The sequence below is a fragment of the Pleurodeles waltl genome, chromosome 5 (genome assembly GCF_031143425.1).
Source record: "Pleurodeles waltl isolate 20211129_DDA chromosome 5, aPleWal1.hap1.20221129, whole genome shotgun sequence".
NCBI classification, from domain to species: domain Eukaryota; kingdom Metazoa; phylum Chordata; class Amphibia; order Caudata; family Salamandridae; genus Pleurodeles; species Pleurodeles waltl.
Window position 1 is genome coordinate 1,865,225,353 of NC_090444.1, and position 20,829 is coordinate 1,865,246,181.

Below are 20,829 nucleotides of genomic sequence, written 5' to 3' on the forward strand. Positions count from 1 at the left end.
GAGAAGTACGTGTGGTCTTGTCAGCAGCACTGACTGACAATCCTTTACTGCTGAACCTAATCTACTTATAGAAGAGCAGCATGTGTGGCCCTGGCAGAAGTAGTGTTAGACAATCCTTCACAACCTGGAATGTGCAGCACAAAACACACACCTCAGTAGTGGTATGCCCAGGGCACCTCAGTACTAAGCAACTGCAGCACAGAATGAAGACAAAAACTGCTGTTATACCAATTGCCAGCAAGGACACTTGATTGCTAGTCTTAATTTAAGAGTTCTAACTGGCATCCATGCCTACCCAAAGGTGAACATTTCTAAAAGCGGTCCATAGTTTAGCGTCAAGTAATTCAAGAAACTTGCGTCTGAGATCTGATCACTATACCCGAGGGTCGATACAAAATAACGCTCTGTCCATCATTGCCATGGAATGAAAATGTCACTTACCCAGTGTACATCTGTTCGTGGCATCAGTCGCAGTAGATTCGCATGTTTTGCAATAGCTCGCCATCTGGTGTTGGGCCGGAGTGTTACAAGTTGTTTTTCTTCGAAGAAGTCTTTCGAGTCACGGGACCGAGTGACTCCTCCTTTTGTCTCCATTGCGCATGGGCATCGACTCCATCTTCGATTGTTTTTCCCCGCAGAGGGTGAGGTAGGAGTTGAATTGTAGTAATAGTGCCCATGCAATGGAGTGACTAAGTATGCACCTATTTAAGGTTGAGATGATACATATATAAATAATTGAAGGTAACTTCCAAACTGCTACAGGCTCCCGGGGAGGCGGGTGGGCACATGCGAATCTACTGCGACTGATGCCACGAACAGATGTACACTGGGTAAGTGACATTTTCAGTTCGATGGCATCTGTTGCTGTAGATACGCATGTTTTGCATAGACTAGTAAGCAGTTATCTCCCCAAAAGCGGTGGATCAGCCTGTAGGAGTGGAAGTAGTCTGAAATAATGTTCTTAATACGGCTTGACCTACTGTGGCTTGTTGTGCGGATAACACGTCTACACAGTAGTGCTTGGTGAATGTGTGAGGCGTAGACCATGTGGCTGCCTTACATATTTCTTGCATTGGGATGTTTCCTAGAAAGGCCATGGTAGCACCTTTCTTTCTGGTTGAGTGTGCCCTTGGTGTAATGGGCAGCTGTCGTTTAGCTTCAAGGTAGCAGATGGATAAGTTACTTACCTGTAAATCCTAGTTCTCTTCCAGGGGTATCCTCATCAAAGTCATAAACATTGAATATTCCCGCCCTTGTGCGGGGACCCCGGAGCATATATATAAAATACATACATATTATCATGTGTAAAACAGCAATGCAGGCTATAATCATAAATAGGCTAAAATGCTTTATTTCTATGCAAGTTTTTTTTTTTTTGTTTTTTTTTTTATATTATAAAATCACAATAGATCATAAATATCTACCTAAGCCCCCAAAAACTGGACTTAGGGAAGTAAACAGCAGTAAATAGCAGAGAAAAATAGAAAAAACTACATTGAAAAACAATGAAGCATTCTTAGCCAATAGGCTGCATGCAGGTTAACACAGGAGAACCATAAAAACTTTGGCACCGTGCCTTTAAGACCCTGAGCACCTCCAGTATCCCACCATGCCTCAGGGGTGAAGGGAAGGTGACAGTTGGTTCACAGTTAGGTCAGTACTTTTTTACGGTGACAATCTGTGTAACTGATCAGAAAGATAATCTGTCCTGCACTTCCAGGAGACTTGAGTCCGGGGAGGAGGGTGGGTTGTTTATGACTTTGATGAGGATACCCCTGGAAGAGAACTAGGATTTACAGGTAAGTAACTTATCCTTCTCTTCCAGGGGATCCTCATCAATAGTCATAAACATTGAATAGATTAGCATGCCCATCCCTAAACTCTGCGGACTGTCTGAAAGAAGTGCAGGAAAAGATATATATTCATGCAAATAGATTTCTAAGAGAGGCCTGCCCCACCTGGGCATCCGCTCTTGCATCCGAGTCTAAACAGTAATGCTTAGTAAAGGTATGCACAGACTTCCATGTAGCAGCCTTACAAATCTCGGAAATTGGTACATTGTTAAGGAGGGCAGCAGTAGCCGCTTTTCCCCTTGTGGAATGCGCTTTTGGCCTAGCCAGTAATCTCTTATTAGCCAGTTGGTAAGAGTTAACAATACAAGACACAATCCATCTTGATATCGTTCGTTTAGACGCTGCCTCTCCTGTTCTTAAATGACCATAATTTAGAAACAAATGGTTAGAATGTCTAATCGGTTTTGTTTTGTCCAAATAGAATTTCAGCACTCTTTTCAAGTCTAAAGAGTGCAATGCTTTCTCAGCCGGAGTCTCCGGCTTGGGAAAGAAAGTCGGTAAAGATATAGTCTGATTGATATGGAATTCTGACACCACCTTCGGAAGGAAAGATGGGTGAGTTCGCAGAACCACTCTATTATCGTGAAAAACCGTGTACGGTTCTCTGCAAGACAGAGCCTGAATTTCGCTGACCCTCCTCGCTGAAGTAATGGCCACCAAAAAAGCCGTCTTCCACGTAAGGTGCTGTAAAGAGGCCTTGTGGATAGGTTCAAAAGGAGGGCCCATAAGTTTTGACAGGACTACATTCAGTTCCCATGGAGGAGAAGGTCTCCGAATGGGAGGAAAAACCTTTTTCAAGCCTTCTAAAAAATCCTTGACTACAGGTATCGTAAAGAAGGATTCCTGAGAAGGCGACTTACGATACGCTGTAATTGCAGACAAATGAACCTTAATAGAAGATACCTGCAGACCAGACTTCGCCAGATGAAGTAAATAGGACAGTATGACGTCCTCCTGAGCTCGTATGGGATTTATACCTTGTTGAGAGCACCAGATGTAAAATCTCTTCCACTTAAAAGCGTAAGAACGCCGCGTGGAAGGTCGTTTTGACTCTTTCAAGATGCTCATGCACTCCTGTGAGAGCCCTAGGTGCCCATACTGTAGGAATTCAGGAGCCATGCTGTCAAGCTCAGAGAGGGAAGGTTGGGATGTAGGATTCTGCCTTCCATTCTGCTCAGGAGATCCGGTCTGCACGGCAACCTCCTGTGAGGTCTTTCCGATAAGTTGAGTAGGTCCGTGTACCAGAATTGGCGGGGCCATTGTGGCGCTATCAGAATCATTCTGGTTCTGGAGTTGTAAAATTTGTTGATTACTGCCGGTATGAGGGGAATCGGTGGAAAGGCGTAGAGAAATGTCCCTGACCAGTTGATCAACAGGGCATTCCCTTGAGATCCCGGACGGCAGAACCTGGATGCGAAGTCTGGGCATTTCTTGTTTGTTTCGTCTGCAAAGAGATCCAACTGGGGTCGACCCCATTGACCGAAGATGTCCTCGACGACTTCGTCGTGTAGCACCCAGTCGTGCGCGTCTTCCAGATGTCTGCTCAGGAAATCTGCCTCTACGTTTTGCTGACCTGGCAGGTGTACCGCTGTGATAGACATTCCCCTGGCCAGGAGCCAATGCCATATCGTTTGGGATTCTCGAGACAGAGGTAGTGATCTTGTTCCCCCCTGTTTGTTCAGGTAATACATTGTGGTTGTATTGTCTGTCTGAATTAGGATAGATTTCCCCTGAACCAATGGAGAGAAAGATTTGAGAGCCAGATGGACTGCTCTGAGTTCCAGTAGATTTATGTGATAGTTCTTTTCCTTGTCGGACCACAGACCCTGAGCTTGGAAGGAACCCAGATGAGCACCCCAACCCTGAAGAGACGCATCCGTTACCAGAGTGTCGACTGGAATTGTCTGGTGAAACGGAGAACCTATCGACAGGTGAGGTCTGTGCATCCACCATTGTAGTGATTGAAAAGCCACTGCTGGTAGTCGAACTCTGTCCTCCCAGTGACCAGTCTTTTGGCTCCAATTGTTCTCTAATGCCTCCTGAAGGGGCCTCATGCGTAGCCTGGCATTCGGGACAATGAAGATGCATGAAGCCATGGAGCCCAGAAGCGATGTCACCTGACGAGCTGTAGGTGCATCGGCTGTTAATAGTTGTTGACACTTCCTGTGGATTGATAAAAGTCGTTCCTCCGAAGGATACACTCTTTGGAGCTCTGTGTTTAGTATCGCTCCCAGGTAGTGGAGGTTTTGTGTTGGAATCAAGGTTGACTTGTCGTGGTTGATTTGAAGACATAGAGACTCGAAAGTTCTTAGAACGATATCTCGATGTTTTCTCGCCTGATCCGGAGATGAGGCCTTCACTAGCCAGTCGTCCAGGTAGGGGTAGACGAATATTTTTTGTCTTCGAAGGTGTGCCGCTACCACTGCTACACATTTTGAAAAGACTCGGGGTGCAGACTTCAGGCCGAATGGAAGGACTCTGAATTGGTAGTGCTGTGACGCTATCTGGAAACGTAAAAATTTCCGTTGTTTGGTTGCTATTGGGATGTGAAAATATACATCCTGTAGGTCGATGGAGCACATCCAGTCTCCCTGATGCAGTTGCGGGACAATCTGGTGAAGGGCTAGCATCCTGAACTTTTGTTTTCTTATGTACTTGTTCAGGAGCCGTAAGTCCAGAATTGGCCTGAAGAGGCCCTGTTGACCTTTTTTCGCCACCAGAAAGTAACGGGAGTACACCCCTTTTCCTTTTTGTGCCGGAGGAACCTTTTCTACAGCTTTCTTTTGTAGGAGTGCGAGAACTTCCTTGCGTAGCAGGCTGAGATGAGAAGGAAAACACCTTGCTGGCGGCAAGTGTGGAGGAGGTTTTTTGAAAAGGAGAGAATAGCCATGTTCGACAATATTGAGCACCCATTTGTCTTTTGTGATGGAGTGCCACTCGCGAAGATGATGCGTAACACTTCCCCCCACCGGAGTGGTGCACAGTGCTGAGGGAAGCAATGCCTCATTGCTTTGATGGTGTCTTTGCTGTAGACTGTTGAGGTCTACTTGACCCTCGGTCTCTTGTGGGTCTACGTGCCTGAAACAGGGGACGTCCCTGTCGTTGTTGTGGCCTCTGAGACCAGTGAGGGGTTTGAACCCTCTGCTGGAATGGTAGTCTGTCATACGGCCTGTACATCCGCCTGAAGTCTTTTTTACGTTCCAGGCCCACTGCCCTCATCGTGTCGACTTCCGTTTTCATTCGGGCCATCTCTTCATCCGCGTGGGTACCGAACAACGAACTCCCGCTGAATGGGAGGTTCAAAATGCGCTGCTGTGCTTCCTGTTTCAGACCCGTGAGCCGTAGCCAGGAAGACCTCCTAGCGCAGATTCCGTGCGCATACCCATGCGCAGCCAAATCCGCCCCGTCCGCCGCCGCGCTGATGACCTGGTTAGATACTAGGCCCCCTTCCTGCAAGATTTCCTGGAAGTCCTGTCTATCTTCCCTGGGCAACTTTTCTGTAAATCTGTGGAGTGAGTCCCACAGAGAGCGGTCATATCTGCCCAGAAGTGCTGAGGCGCTGGAGACCTTCATAGCAGATGCCGCCGTACCGCACATCTTTCTCCCCAGAGAGTCTAGGTGTCTGCTCTCCTTATCCGGGGGGACTGTGGAAGATGATGCCACAGAGTGTGTTTTTCTGGCTGCGGCTAAGATCACAGAGTCCGGTGGCGGATCCTTCCGCAGGAATAAAGGATCTTGTTCCGGAGCTTTGTATTTCTTTTGAATCCTAGCCGGGGCAGACTTGAGAGTGGCTGGAGACAGAAAAGTGTCCATAGTCGGTTGCAGCAAACCCGGTACTAGTGGCAGCAGTTTTCTCGAGACTGATCTGTGTTGTAGGGTCTCAAAGATAACTGAGGATGAGGTGGCCGGCTCCGGTACCTCAATATTTAGCTTCTGCGCTCCCCTTAGAAGAACCTCATTAAAAGTGGTGATATCATCCACCGGGGAAATCCTAGCAGGTGGAGAATCTGTGAGTGTGGGGGAGTAGCGCCCAACAGACGATCCTGAAGAAGACCAAGAAGGTGATCTTCTGCGTGGTGTTCGTGACCTGGTTCTCCTTCGGGAACGGGACCTGCTCCGAGAGGCTGTAGCAGAGTGTGCAGGTCTTGTGGTCGGCTGACGAGAAGCAGAACGAGCCCGTCCTGCTCTAGCTGTAGGCGATGGCGTTCTCGGTAATGAGGCAGTAGGAGAATACATCCTAGAGTATTGTGAATCCGGGGATGCTGCCGGTCTATTCAGGCTCTCTAACCATCTGGGTGATAGAGTGATGGGAGAAACATGCCCCGATGCTCTGGAATGGGATGATGCACTCCTTATAGAGACCACCGGTGAGGGAGCTTTGTCCGCTGGCTCTACTGCCTGTGACACAGCTGAAGGTTGTGTCGACGTCGATTGTATCCTCGACGTCGAAGGTTGCGATGGCTGATCTGTTCTCGACGTCGAAGGTCTTGACGTCGGAGGTCTTGACGTCGGAGGTCTTGCCGTCGAGTGTCTTGACGCCGATCGCGGGACCTGGACCTACTCGCCGTCGTGTGTCTCGACGTTGAGTGGCGAGTGGTCGACGGCGGATGTTCATGCCGTCGAGGTGTTTTTGGTGTCGTGTCCTTCGACGCCAAGGGGTGAGACGTTCTCGACGGCGAACGGGAGCGCCGGAGATGGCTCGACGCCGAACGGCGGCCTGCCGTCGACGGAGATGTACCCCTGTGTCCATGCTTCGACGTTTTGTCCCTCGACGGCGATCTATGCCGATGAGACGGTGGTGCCGATGACGTCGATGGAGAACAAACAGGCACAATCCTACCTGTCGACGTCGATCGGGCCATTCCTTCTGCTGTAGGTCTGGGAAGTGAAGAGGATGTTGACTTTTTCCTCTCCTGAAGCCCATGTAGCCTGATCTTCTCTCTGTCTTTGAGAGTCCTCCTTGACATGTTCTTACAATACTTGCAGGTGTCAGGACAGTGACTCTGTGGCAGGCAGACAATACACAGAGAGTGTGGGTCTGACTGGGCTTTCTTCTTCCCACAAGAAGGACATTTTACAAAAAGAGATGGCATTTTCTGTCAAAAAAGACTTCCAAACTCAGACAAAAGATGTTATCTGTCGAGTAAATAGGAAAAACACTATTTTTAAGGATTTTTCTGAAGAAAAACTCAGAAAAACTGAGAGCTCAATGCTCCAGGATCCTCTCAGAAGAAGCCGGAAAAAAGAACTGACCTAACTGTGAACCAACTGTCACCTTCCCTTCACCCCTGAGGCATGGTGGGATACTGGAGGTGCTCAGGGTCTTAAAGGCACGGTGCCAAAGTTTTTATGGTTCTCCTGTGTTAACCTGCATGCAGCCTATTGGCTAAGAATGCTTCATTGTTTTTCAATGTAGTTTTTTCTATTTTTCTCTGCTATTTACTGCTGTTTACTTCCCTAAGTCCAGTTTTTGGGGGCTTAGGTAGATATTTATGATCTATTGTGATTTTATAATATAAAAAAAAAAAAAAAAAAAAAAAAAAAACTTGCATAGAAATAAAGCATTTTAGCCTATTTATGATTATAGCCTGCATTGCTGTTTTACACATGATAATATGTATGTATTTTATATATATGCTCCGGGGTCCCCGCACAAGGGTGGGAATATTCAATGTTTATGACTATTGATGAGGATCCCCTGGAAGAGAATTGGATGCATTTAACTATCCATCTGGCTATACCTTGTTTTGATATTGGGTTTCCTGCATGAGGTTTTTGAAATGCAATAAATAGTTGTTTAGTCTTTCTGATGTTTTTTGTTCTGTCAATGTAATACATCAATGCTCTTTTGACACCTAATGTATGTAGTGCCCTTTCAGCTACGGTATCTGGCTGTGGAAAGAACACTGGAAGTTCCACTGTTTGATTTAGATGGAACGGTGAAATAACCTTTGGCAAAAATTTAGGATTGGTCCTTAGGACGACCTTATTCTTGTGTAATTGTATAAAAGGTTCCTGTATTGTAAACGCCTGAATCTCGCTTACTCTTCTTAGGGAAGTAATGGCGATGAGAAAGGCCACCTTCCAGGTTAGGAACTGTATGTCGCAGGAGTGCATGGGTTCAAAAGGTGGACCCATAAGTCTAGTTAGGACAACATTTAGGTTCCATGAAGGAACAGGTGGTGTTCTTGGTGGTATAATTCTCCTAAGGCCCTCCATGAATGCTTTAATGACTGGTATCTTATATAGGGAAGTTGAATAGGTAGTTTGCAGGTATGCAGATATTGCTGCAAGGTGTATTTTAATGGAAGAGAAAGCCAGGTTAGATTTTTGTAAGTGAAGCAAGTAACCCACTACATGTTCTGGAGTTGTGTGTAATGGTTGTATTTGATTAATATGGCAGTAGCAAACAAACCTCTTCCATTTACTTGCATAGCAGTGCCTGGTGGATGGCCTTCTGGCTTGTTTTATGACTTCCATACATTCTTGGGTAAGTTGTAAGTGCCCGAATTCTAGGATTTCAGGAGCCAGATTGCTAGATTTAGCGATGCTGGATCTGGGTGTCTGATCTTTTGGTTGTGCTGTGTCAACAGATCTGGCCTGTTGGGCAATTTGATGCAGGGTACTACTGATAGGTCTAGCAGCGTTGTGTACCAGGGTTGCCTTGCCCAAGTTGGTGCTATTAATATGAGTTTGAGTTTGTTTTGACTGAGTTTGTTTACCAGGTAAGGAAGGAGAGGGAGAGGAGGAAAAGCGTAAGCAAATATCCCTGACCAGTTCATCCATAGGGCATTGCCTTGGGATTGTTTGTGTGGGTATCTGGATGCGAAGTTTTGGCATTTTGCGTTCTCCCTTGTCGCAAACAAGTCTATCTGAGGTGTTCCCCAGAGTTTGAAATAAGTGTTCAGAATTTGGGGGTGAATTTCCCATTCGTGGACCTGTTGGTGTTCTCGAGAGAGATTGTCTGCGAGTTGATTTTGGATCCCTGGTATAAATTGTGCTATTAGGCGAATTTGGTTGTGAATTGCCCAACGCCAAATCTTTTGTGCTAGCAGGCTTAACTGAGTGGAGTGCGTCCCCCCCCCTGCTTGTTTAGATAATACATTGTTGTCATGTTGTCTGTTTTGACGAGAATGTATTTGTGAACTATTATTGGTTGGAAAGCTTTTAGTGCTTGAAAAACTGCTAGAAGTTCTAGGTGATTTATATGCAGTTTTGTTTGATGTACGTTCCATTCTCCTTGTATGCTGTGTTGATCGAGGTGTGCTCCCCACCCTGTCATGGAAGCATCTGTTGTTATTACGTATTGTGGCACTGGGTCTTGGAAAGGCCGCCCTTTGTTTAAATTTATGTTGTTCCACCACAGAAGCGAGAGGTAAGTTTGGCGGTCTATTAACACCAGATCTAGAAGGTGACCCTGTGCTTGTGACCATTGTGATGCTAGGCACTGTTGTAAGGGCCTCATGTGCAGTCTTGCGTTTGGGACAATGGCTATGCATGAAGACATCATGCCTAGGAGTTGTAGTACCATCTTTGCGTGTATCCTTTGTGTTGGATACATGCGTTGTATGATGGTGTTGAAATTTCGAATTCTTTGTGGACTTGGAGTGGCAACTCCTTTTGATGTGTCTATTATGGCTCCCAGGTATTGTTGCACCTTGCGCGGCAGAATTTTGGATTTTGTGAAATTGACGGTGAACCCTAGTTTGAAGAGGGTTTGTATGATATGATTTGTGTGATTTGTGCACTGTATTAACGAATGGGCCTTGATTAGCCAGTCGTCTAGATATGGGAACACATGTGTAGGAAGTTGGCTCTGTATGTGCTATTTCAAAGTAAGGAATAGCATGCACAGAGTCCAAGGGTTCCCCTTAGAGGTAAAATAGTGGTAAAAATAGATAATACTAATGCTCTATTTTGTGGTAGTGTGGTCGAGCAGTAGGCTTATCCAAGGAGTAGTGTTAAGCATTTGTTGTACATACACATAGACAATAAATGAGGTACACACACTCAGAGACAAATCCAGCCAATAGGTTTTTATATAGAAAAATATCTTTTCTTAGTTTATTTTAAGAACCACAGGTTCAAATTCTACATGTAATAGCTCATTCGAAAGGTATTGCAGGTAAGTACTTTAGGAACTTCAAATCATAAAAATTGCATGTATACTTTTCAAGTTATTCACAAATAGCTGTTTTAAAAGTGGACACTTAGTGCAATTTTCACAGTTCCTAGGGGAGGTAAGTATTTGTTAGTTTTACCAGGTAAGTAAGACACTTACAGGGTTCAGTTCTTGGTCCAAGGTAGCCCACCGTTGGGGGTTCAGAGCAACCCCAAAGTCACCACACCAGCAGCTCAGGGCCGGTCAGGTGCAGAGTTCAAAGTGGTGCCCAAAACACATAGGCTAGAATGGAGAGAAGGGGGTGCCCCGGTTCCGGTCTGCTTGCAGTTAAGTACCCGCGTCTTCGGAGGGCAGACCAGGGGGGTTTTGTAGGCCACCGGGGGGGACACAAGCCCACAGAGGAATTTCACCCTCAGCAGCGCGGGGGCGGCCGGGTGCAGTGTAGAAACAAGCGTCGGGTTTGTAATGGAAGTCAATGGGAGATCTAGGGATCTCTTCAGCGCTGCAGGCAGGCAAGGGGGGGGTTCCTCGGGGAAACCTCCACTTGGTCAAGGGAGAGGGACTCCTGGGGGTCACTCCTCCAGTGAAAGTCCGGTCCTTCGGGTCCTGGGGGCTGCGGGTGCAGGGTCTCTCCCAGGTGTCGGGACTTAGGATTCAAAGAGTCGCGGTCAGGGGAAGCCTCGGGATTCCCTCTGCAGGCGGCGCTGTGGGGGCTCAGGGGGGACAGGTTTTTGTACTCACAGTCTTAGAGTAGTCCTGGGGTCCCTCCTGAGGTGTTGGATCGTCACCAGCCGAGTCGGGGTCGCCGGGTGCAGTGTTGCAAGTCTCACGCCTTTTGCGGGGAGCTTGCAGGGTTCTTTAAAGCTGCTGGAAACAAAGTTGCAGCCTTTCTTGGAGCAGGTCCGCTGTCCTCGGGAGTTTCTTGTCTTTTCGAAGCAGGGGCAGTCCTCAGAGGATGTCGAGGTCGCTGGTCCCTTTGGAAGGCGTCGCTGGAGCAGGATCTTTGGAAGGCAGGAGACAGGCCGGTGAGTTTCTGGAGCCAAGGCAGTAGTCGTCTTCTGGTCTTCCTCTGCAGGGGTTTTCAGCTAGGCAGTCCTTCTTCTTGTAGTTGCAGGAATCTAATTTTCTAGGGTTCAGGGTAGCCCTTAAATACTAAATTTAAGGGCGTGTTTAGGTCTGGGGGGTTAGTAGCCAATGGCTACTAGCCCTGAGGGTGGGTACACCCTCTTTGTGCCTCCTCCCAAGGGGAGGGGGTCACAATCCTAACCCTATTGGGGGAATCCTCCATCTGCAAGATGGAGGATTTCTAAAAGTTAGAGTCACTTCAGCTCAGGACACCTTAGGGGCTGTCCTGACTGGCCAGTGACTCCTCCTTGTTTTTCTCATTATTTTCTCCGGCCTTGCCGCCAAAAGTGGGGCCTGGCAACTCCACTAGCTGGAGTGTCCTGCTGGGTTGGCACAAAGGAGGTGAGCCTTTGAGGCTCACCGCCAGCTGTGACAATTCCTGCCTGGGAGAGGTGTTAGCATCTCCACCCAGTGCAGGCTTTGTTACTGGCCTCAGAGTGACAAAGGCACTCTCCCCATGGGGCCAGCAACATGTCTCGGTTTGTGGCAGGCTGCTAAAACTAGTCAGCCTACACAGATAGTCGGTTAAGTTTCAGGGGGCACCTCTAAGGTGCCCTCTGTGGTGTATTTTTCAATAACATGTACACTGGCATCAGTGTGCATTTATTGTGCTGAGAAGTTTGATACCAAACTTCCCAGTTTTCAGTGTAGCCATTATGGTGCTGTGGAGTTCGTGTTTGACAGACTCCCAGACCATATACTCTTATGGCTACCCTGCACTTACAATGTCTAAGGTTTTGTTTAGACACTGTAGGGGTACCATGCTCATGCACTGGTACCCTCACCCATGGTATAGTGCACCCTGCCTTAGGGCTGTAAGGCCTGCTAGAGGGGTGCCTTACCTATACTGCATAGGCAGTGAGAGGCTGGCATGGCACCCTGAGGGGAGTGCCATGTCGACTTACTCGTTTTGTCCTCACTAGCACACACAAGCTGGCAAGCAGGGTGTCTGTGCTGAGTGAGAAGTCTCCAGGGTGGCATAAGACATGCTGCAGCCCTTAGAGACCTTCCTTGGCATCAGGGCCCTTGGTACTAGAAGTACCAGTTACAAGGGACTTATCTGGATGCCAGGGTCTGCCAATTGTGGATACAAAAGTACAGGTTAGGGAAAGAACACTGGTGCTGGGGCCTGGTTAGCAGGCCTCAGCACACTTTCAATTGTAAACATAGCATCAGCAAAGGCAAAAAGTCAGGGGGCAACCATGCCAAGGAGGCATTTCCTTACACAACCCCCCCCCCAAACGAAAGAGGATGAGACTAACCTTTCCCAAGAGAGTCTTCATTTTCTAAGTGGAAGAACCTGGAAAGGCCATCTGCATTGGCATGGGCAGTCCCAGGTCTGTGTTCCACTATAAAGTCCATTCCCTGTAGGGAGATGGACCACCTCAACAGTTTAGGATTTTCACCTTTCATTTGCATCAGCCATTTGAGAGGTCTGTGGTCAGTTTGAACTAGGAAGTGAGTCCCAAAGAGGTATGGTCTCAGCTTCTTCAGGGACCAAACCACAGCAAAGGCCTCCCTCTCAATGGCACTCCAACGCTGCTCCCTGGGGAGTAACCTCCTGCTAATGAAAGCAACAGGCTGGTCAAGGCCATCATCATTTGTTTGGGACAAAACTGCCCCTATCCCATGTTCAGAGGCATCAGTCTGCACAATGAACTGCTTAGAATAATCTGGAGCTTTGAGAACTGGTGCTGAGCACATTGCCTGTTTCAGGGTGTCAAAGGCCTGTTGGCATTCCACAGTCCAGTTCACTTTCTTGGGCATTTTCTTGGAGGTGAGTTCAGTGAGGGCTGTCACAATGGATCCATATCCCTTCACAAACCTCCTGTAATACCCAGTCAAGCCAAGGAATGCCCTGACTTGAGTCTGGGTTTTTGGAGCTACCCAGTCCAGAATAGTCTGGATCTTGGGTTGAAGTGGCTGAACTTGGCCTCCACCTACAAGGTGGCCCAAGTAAACCACAGTTCCCTGCCCTATCTGGCATTTGGATGCCTTGATAGAGAGGCCTGCAGATTGCAGAGCCTTCAAAACCTTCCTCAGGTGGACCAGGTGATCCTGCCAGGTGGAGCTAAAGACAGCAATATCATCAAGATAAGCTGTGCTAAAGGACTCCAAGCCAGCAAGGACTTGATTCACCAACCTTTGGAAGGTGGCAGGGGCATTCTTTAAACCAAAGGGCATAACAGTAAACTGATAATGCCCATCAGGTGTGGAGAATGCTGTCTTTTCTTTTGCTCCAGGTGCCATTTTTATTTGCCAGTACCCTGCTGTCAAGTCAAAGGTACTTAGAAATTTGGCAGCACCTAACTTATCAATGAGCTCATCAGCTCTTGGAATTGGATGGGCATCTGTCTTGGTGACAGAGTTGAGCCCTCTGTAGTCCACACAAAACCTCATCTCTTTCTTTCCATCTTTGGTGTGGGGTTTGGGGACTAAGACCACTGGGCTAGCCCAGGGGCTGTCAGAGCGCTCAATCACTCCCAATTCCAGCATCTTGTGGACTTCCACCTTGATGCTTTCCTTAACATGGTCAGACTGTCTGAAGATTTTGTTCTTGACAGGCATGCTGTCTCCTGTGTCCACATCATGGGTACACAGGTGTGTCTGACCAGGGGTTAGGGAGAACAGCTCAGGAAACTGTTGTAGGACTCTCCTACAATCAGCTTGCTGTTGGCCAGAGAGGGTGTCTGAGTAGATCACTCCATCTACTGTGCCATCTTTTGGGTCTGATGACAGAAGATCAGGGAGAGGTTCACTCTCTGCCTCCTGATCCTCATCTGTTACCATTAACAGATTCACATCAGCCCTGTCATGGAAGAGCTTAAGGCGGTTCACATGGATCACCCTCTTGGGGCTCCTGCTTGTGCCCAGGTCCACCAGGTAGGTGACCTGACTCTTCCTCTCTAGCACTGGGTAAGGGCCACTCCATTTGTCCTGGAGTGCCCTGGGAGCCACAGGCTCCAGAACCCAGACTTTCTGCCCTGGTTGGAACTCAACCAGTGCAGCCTTTTGGTCATACCAAAACTTCTGGAGCTGTTGGCTGGCCTCAAGGTTTTTGGTTGCCTTTTCCATGTACTCTGCCATTCTAGAGCGAAGGCCAAGTACATAGTCCACTATGTCTTGTTTTGGCTCATGGAGAGGTCTCTCCCAGCCTTCTTTAACAAGAGCAAGTGGTCCCCTTACAGGATGACCAAACAGAAGTTCAAAGGGTGAGAACCCTACTCCCTTCTGTGGTACCTCCCTGTAAGCGAAAAGCAGACATGGCAGGAGGACATCCCATCTCCTTTTGAGTTTTTCTGGGAGCCCCATGATCATGCCCTTTAATGTCTTGTTGAATCTCTCAACTAAGCCATTAGTTTGTGGATGGTAAGGTGTAGTGAATTTATAAGTCACTCCACACTCATTCCACATGTGCTTTAGGTATGCTGACATGAAGTTGGTACCTCTGTCAGACACCACCTCCTTAGGGAAACCCACTCTGGTAAAGATACCAATGAGGGCCTTGGCTACTGCAGGGGCAGTAGTCGACCTAAGGGGAATAGCTTCAGGATACCTGGTAGCATGATCCACTACTACCAGGATATACATATTCCCTGAGGCTGTGGGAGGTTCCAGTGGACCAACTATGTCCACACCCACTCTTTCAAAGGGCACCCCCACCACTGGAAGTGGAATGAGGGGGGCCTTTGGATGCCCACCTGTCTTACCACTGGCTTGACAGGTGGGGCAGGAGAGGCAAAACTCCTTAACCATGTTGGACATATTGGGCCAGTAGAAGTGGTTGACTAACCTCTCCCACGTCTTGGTTTGTCCCAAATGTCCAGCAAGGGGAATGTCATGGGCCAATGTTAGGATGAACTCTCTGAACAGCTGAGGCACTACCACTCTCCTAGTGGCACCAGGTTTGGGGTCTCTGGCCTCAGTGTACAGGAGCCCATCTTCCCAATAGACCCTATGTGTTCCATTTTTCTTGCCTTTGGACTCTTCAGCAGCTTGCTGCCTAAGGCCTTCAAGAGAGGGACAGGTTTCTTGTCCCTTACACAGCTCTTCCCTGGAGGGTCCCCCTGGGCCTAAGAGCTCAACCTGATAAGGTTCAAGCTCCAAAGGCTCAGTTCCCTCAGAGGGCAGAACTTCTTCCTGAGAAGAGAGGTTCCCTTTCTTTTGCTGTGTTGCAGTTGGCTTCCCAACTGACTTTCCTGTTCTCTTGGTAGGCTGGGCCATTTTTCCAGACTCCAGCTCTACTTTTTCACCATGTGCCTTGCATTGTGCTCTTGTTTTCACACACACCAGTTCAGGGATACCCAGCATTGCTGCATGGGTTTTTAGCTCTACCTCAGCCCATGCTGAGGACTCCAGGTCATTTCCAAGCAGACAGTCCACTGGGATATTTGAGGAGACCACCACCTGTTTCAGGCCATTGACCCCTCCCCATTCTAAAGTAACCATTGCCATGGGATGTACTTTTCTCTGATTGTCAGCGTTGGTGACTGTGTAAGTTTTTCCAGTCAGGTATTGGCCAGGGGAAACCAGTTTCTCTGTCACCATGGTGACACTGGCACCTGTATCCCTCAGGCCCTCTATTCTAGTCCCATTAATTAAGAGTTGCTGTCTGTATTTTTGCATGTTAGGCGGCCAGACAGCTAGTGTGGCTAAATCCACCCCACCCACAGAAACTAGAGTAGCTTCAGTGTGAACCCTGATTTGCTCTGGGCACACTGTTGATCCCACTTGGAGACTAGCCATACCAGTGTTACCTGGATGGGAGTTTGGAGTGGAACCCTTCTTGGGACAGGCCTTGTCTCCAGTTTGGTGTCCATGCTGTTTACAGCTATGACACCAGGCCTTTTTGGGATCAAAGTTTTTACCCTTGTACCCATTGTTTTGTGAAGAGGCTCTGGGCCCACCCTCCTGTGCAGGTTTTTGGGGGCCTGTAGAAGACTCTTTACTATTTTTAGTTTTGGTTGTCTCATCACCCTTCTGCTGGGGAGTCTTTGTGACCCCTTTCTTTTGGTCACCCCCTGTTGAAGTCTTGGACACCCTTGTCTTGACCCAATGGTCCGCCTTCTTTCCCAATTCTTGGGGAGAAATTGGTCCTAGGTCTACCAGATGCTGATGCAGTTTATCATTGAAACAATTACTTAACAGGTGTTCTTTCACAAATAAATTGTACAGCCCATCATAATTACTTACACCACTGCCTTGAATCCAACCATCTAGTGTTTTCACTGAGTAGTCAACAAAGTCAACCCAGGTCTGGCTCGAGGATTTTTGAGCCCCCCTGAACCTAATCCTGTACTCCTCAGTGGAGAATCCAAAGCCCTCAATCAGGGTACCCTTCATGAGGTCATAAGATTCTGCATCTTGTCCAGAGAGTGTGAGGAGTCTATCCCTACACTTTCCTGTGAACATTTCCCAAAGGAGAGCACCCCAGTGAGATCTGTTCACTTTTCTGGTTACACAAGCCCTCTCAAAAGCTGTGAACCATTTGGTGATGTCATCACCATCTTCATATTTAGTTACAATCCCTTTGGGGATTTTCAACATGTCAGGAGAATCTCTGACCCTATTTATGTTGCTGCCACCATTGATGGGTCCTAGGCCCATCTCTTGTCTTTCCCTCTCTATGGCTAGGATCTGTCTTTCCAAAGCCAATCTTTTGGCCATCCTGGCTAACTGGATGTCCTCCTCACTGGAGTTATCCTCAGTGATTTCAGAGTTGTTGGTCCCTCCTGTGAGGGAACCAGCATCTCTGACTATTATTTGTGGAGTCAGGGCTTGAGAAGCCCTGCTCTCCCTAAGTAGGACTGGAGGGGGGGAATTTCCCTCCAAGTCACTATCTTCATCCTCTGAGTTGCCATCCTCAGAGGGGTTGGCCTTTTCAAACTCTGCCAAAAGCTCCTGGAGCTGTACTTTGGTAGGTTTGGGGCCCATTGCTATTTTCTTTAGTTTACAGAGTGACCTTAGCTCTCTCATCTGTAGATGGAGGTAAGGTGTGGTGTCGAGTTCCACCACATTCACATCTGTGCTAGACATTATGCTTCTAAAAGTCGGAATACTTTTTAAGAAACTAAAACTGGTTCTAGAATCTAATTCAAACTTTTAACAAACTTTTAAACTCTAAAAGAAATGCTAAACAGGATCTAACACAAGGCCCTAGCAGGTCTTTTAAGAATTTAGAAAACTTTTCAAATTGCAAAAATCAATTTCTAATGACAATTTTGGTGTGATCAGGTATTGGCTGAGTAGTCCAGCAAATGCAAAGTCTTGTACCCCACCGCTGATCCACCAATGTAGGAAGTTGGCTCTGTATGTGCTATTTCAAAGTAAGGAATAGCATGCACAGAGTCCAAGGGTTCCCCTTAGAGGTAATAATAGTGGTAAAAATAGATAATACTAATGCTCTATTTTGTGGTAGTGTGGTCGAGCAGTAGGCTTATCCAAGGAGTAGTGTTAAGCATTTGTTGTACATACACATAGACAATAAATGAGGTACACACACTCAGAGACAAATCCAGCCAATAGGTTTTTTATATAGAAAAATATCTTTTCTTAGTTTATTTTAAGAACCACAGGTTCAAATTCTACATGTAATAGCTCATTCGAAAGGTATTGCAGGTAAGTACTTTAGGAACTTCAAATCATAAAAATTGCATGTATACTTTTCAAGTTATTCACAAATAGCTGTTTTTAAAAGTGGACACTTAGTGCAATTTTCACAGTTCCTAGGGGAGGTTAAGTATTTGTTAGTTTTACCAGGTAAGTAAGACACTTACAGGGTTCAGTTCTTGGTCCAAGGTAGCCCACCGTTGGGGGTTCAGAGCAACCCCCAAAGTCACCACACCAGCAGCTCAGGCCGGTCAGGTGCAGAGTTCAAAGTGGTGCCCAAAACACATAGGCTAGAATGGAGAGAAGGGGGGTGCCCCGGTTCGGTCTGCTTGCAGGTAAGTACCCGCGTCTTCGGAGGGCAGACCAGGGGGGTTTTGTAGGCCACCGGGGGGGGACACAAGCCCACAGAGGAATTTCACCCTCAGCAGCGCGGGGGCGGCCGGGTGCAGTGTAGAAACAAGCGTCGGGTTTGTAATGGAAGTCAATGGGAGATCTAGGGATCTCTTCAGCGCTGCAGGCAGGCAAGGGGGGGGTTCCTCGGGGAAACCTCCACTTGGTCAAGGGAGAGGGACTCCTGGGGGTCACTCCTCCAGTGAAAGTCCGGTCCTTCGGGTCCTGGGGGCTGCGGGTGCAGGGTCTCTCCCAGGTGTCGGGACTTAGGATTCAAAGAGTCGCGGTCAGGGGAAGCCTCGGGATTCCCTCTGCAGGCGGCGCTGTGGGGGCTCAGGGGGGACAGGTTTTTGTACTCACAGTCTTAGAGTAGTCCTGGGGTCCCTCCTGAGGTGTTGGATCGTCACCAGCCGAGTCGGGGTCGCCGGGTGCAGTGTTGCAAGTCTCACGCCTTTTGCGGGGAGCTTGCAGGGTTCTTTAAAGCTGCTGGAAACAAAGTTGCAGCCTTTCTTGGAGCAGGTCCGCTGTTCCTCCGGGAGTTTTCTTGTCTTTTCGAAGCAGGGGCAGTCCTCAGAGGATGTCGAGGTCGCTGGTCCCTTTGAAGGCGTCGCTGGAGCAGGATCTTTGGAAGGCAGGAGACAGGCCGGTGAGTTTCTGGAGCCAAGGCAGTAGTCGTCTTCTGGTCTTCCTCTGCAGGGGGTTTTCAGCTAGGCAGTCCTTCTTCTTGTAGTTGCAGGAATCTAATTTTCTAGGGTTCAGGGTAGCCCTTAAATACTAAATTTAAGGGCTGTGTTTAGGTCTGGGGGTTTAGTAGCCAATGGCTACTAGCCCTGAGGGTGGGTACACCCTCTTTGTGCCTCCTCCCAAGGGGAGGGGGTCACAATCCTAACCCTATTGGGGGAATCCTCCATCTGCAAGATGGAGGATTTCTAAAAGTTAGAGTCACTTCAGCTCAGGACACCTTAGGGGCTGTCCTGACTGGCCAGTGACTCCTCCTTGTTTTTCTTATTATTTTCTCCGGCCTTGCCGCCAAAAGTGGGGCCTGGCCGGAGGGGGGCGGGCAACTCCACTAGCTGGAGTGTCCTGCTGGGTTGGCACAAAGGAGGTGAGCCTTGAGGCTCACCGCCAGGTGTGACAATTCCTGCCTGGGAGAGGTGTTAGCATCTCCACCCAGTGCAGGCTTTGTTACTGGCCTCAGAGTGACAAAGGCACTCTCCCCATGGGGCCAGCAACATGTCTCGGTTTGTGGCAGGCTGCTAAAACTAGTCAGCCTACACAGATAGTCGGTTAAGTTTCAGGGGGCACCTCTAAGGTGCCCTCTGTGGTGTATTTTTCAATAACATGTACACTGGCATCAGTGTGCATTTATTGTGCTGAGAAGTTTGATACCAAACTTCCCAGTTTTCAGTGTAGCCATTATGGTGCTGTGGAGTTCGTGTTTGACAGACTCCCAGACCATATACTCTTATGGCTACCCTGCACTTACAATGTCTAAGGTTTTGTTTAGACACTGTAGGGGTACCATGCTCATGCACTGGTACCCTCACCCATGGTATAGTGCACCCTGCCTTAGGGCTGTAAGGCCTGCTAGAGGGGTGCCTTACCTATACTGCATAGGCAGTGAGAGGCTGGCATGGCACCCTGAGGGGAGTGCCATGTCGACTTACTCGTTTTGTCCTCACTAGCACACACAAGCTGGCAAGCAGGGTGTCTGTGCTGAGTGAGAGGTCTCCAGGGTGGCATAAGACATGCTGCAGCCCTTAGAGACCTTCCTTGGCATCAGGGCCCTTGGTACTAGAAGTACCAGTTACAAGGGACTTATCTGGATGCCAGGGTCTGCCAATTGTGGATACAAAAGTACAGGTTAGGGAAAGAACACTGGTGCTGGGGCCTGGTTAGCAGGCCTCAGCACACTTTCAATTGTAAACATAGCATCAGCAAAGGCAAAAAGTCAGGGGGCAACCATGCCAAGGAGGCATTTCCTTACACAACCCCCCCCCCAAACGAAAGAGGATGAGACTAACCTTTCCCAAGAGAGTCTTCATTTTCTAAGTGGAAGAACCTGGAAAGGCCATCTGCATTGGCATGGGCAGTCCCAGGTCTGTGTTCCACTATAAAGTCCATTCCCTGTAGGGAGATGGACCACCTCAACAGTTTAGGATTTTCACCTTTCATTTGCATCAGCCATTTGAGAGGTCTGTGGTCAGTTTGAACTAGGAAGTGAGTCCCAAAGAGGTATGGTCTCAGCTTCTTCAGGGACCAAACCACAGCAAAGGCCTCCCTCTCAATGGCACTCCAACGCTGCTCCCTGGGGAGTAACCTCCTGCTAATGAAAGCAACAGGCTGGTCAAGGCCATCATCATTTGTTTGGGACAAAACTGCCCCTATCCCATGTTCAGAGGCATCAGTCTGCACAATGAACTGCTTAGAATAATCTGGAGCTTTGAGAACTGGTGCTGAGCACATTGCCTGTTTCAGGGTGTCAAAGGCCTGTTGGCATTCCACAGTCCAGTTCACTTTCTTGGGCATTTTCTTGGAGGTGAGTTCAGTGAGGGCTGTCACAATGGATCCATATCCCTTCACAAACCTCCTGTAATACCCAGTCAAGCCAAGGAATGCCCTGACTTGAGTCTGGGTTTTTGGAGCTACCCAGTCCAGAATAGTCTGGATCTTGGGTTGAAGTGGCTGAACTTGGCCTCCACCTACAAGGTGGCCCAAGTAAACCACAGT

The 20,829-nt window shown here is 48.2% G+C and overlaps 1 protein-coding gene across 3 annotated transcripts in view; it reads right to left on the bottom strand.

The window, feature by feature from the left end:
* The window catches only part of SRF (serum response factor), a 284,214-nt gene that overhangs the window by 5,463 nt on the left and 257,922 nt on the right, over window positions 1-20,829 (bottom strand). The gene's annotated exons all lie outside the window — the stretch shown is intronic.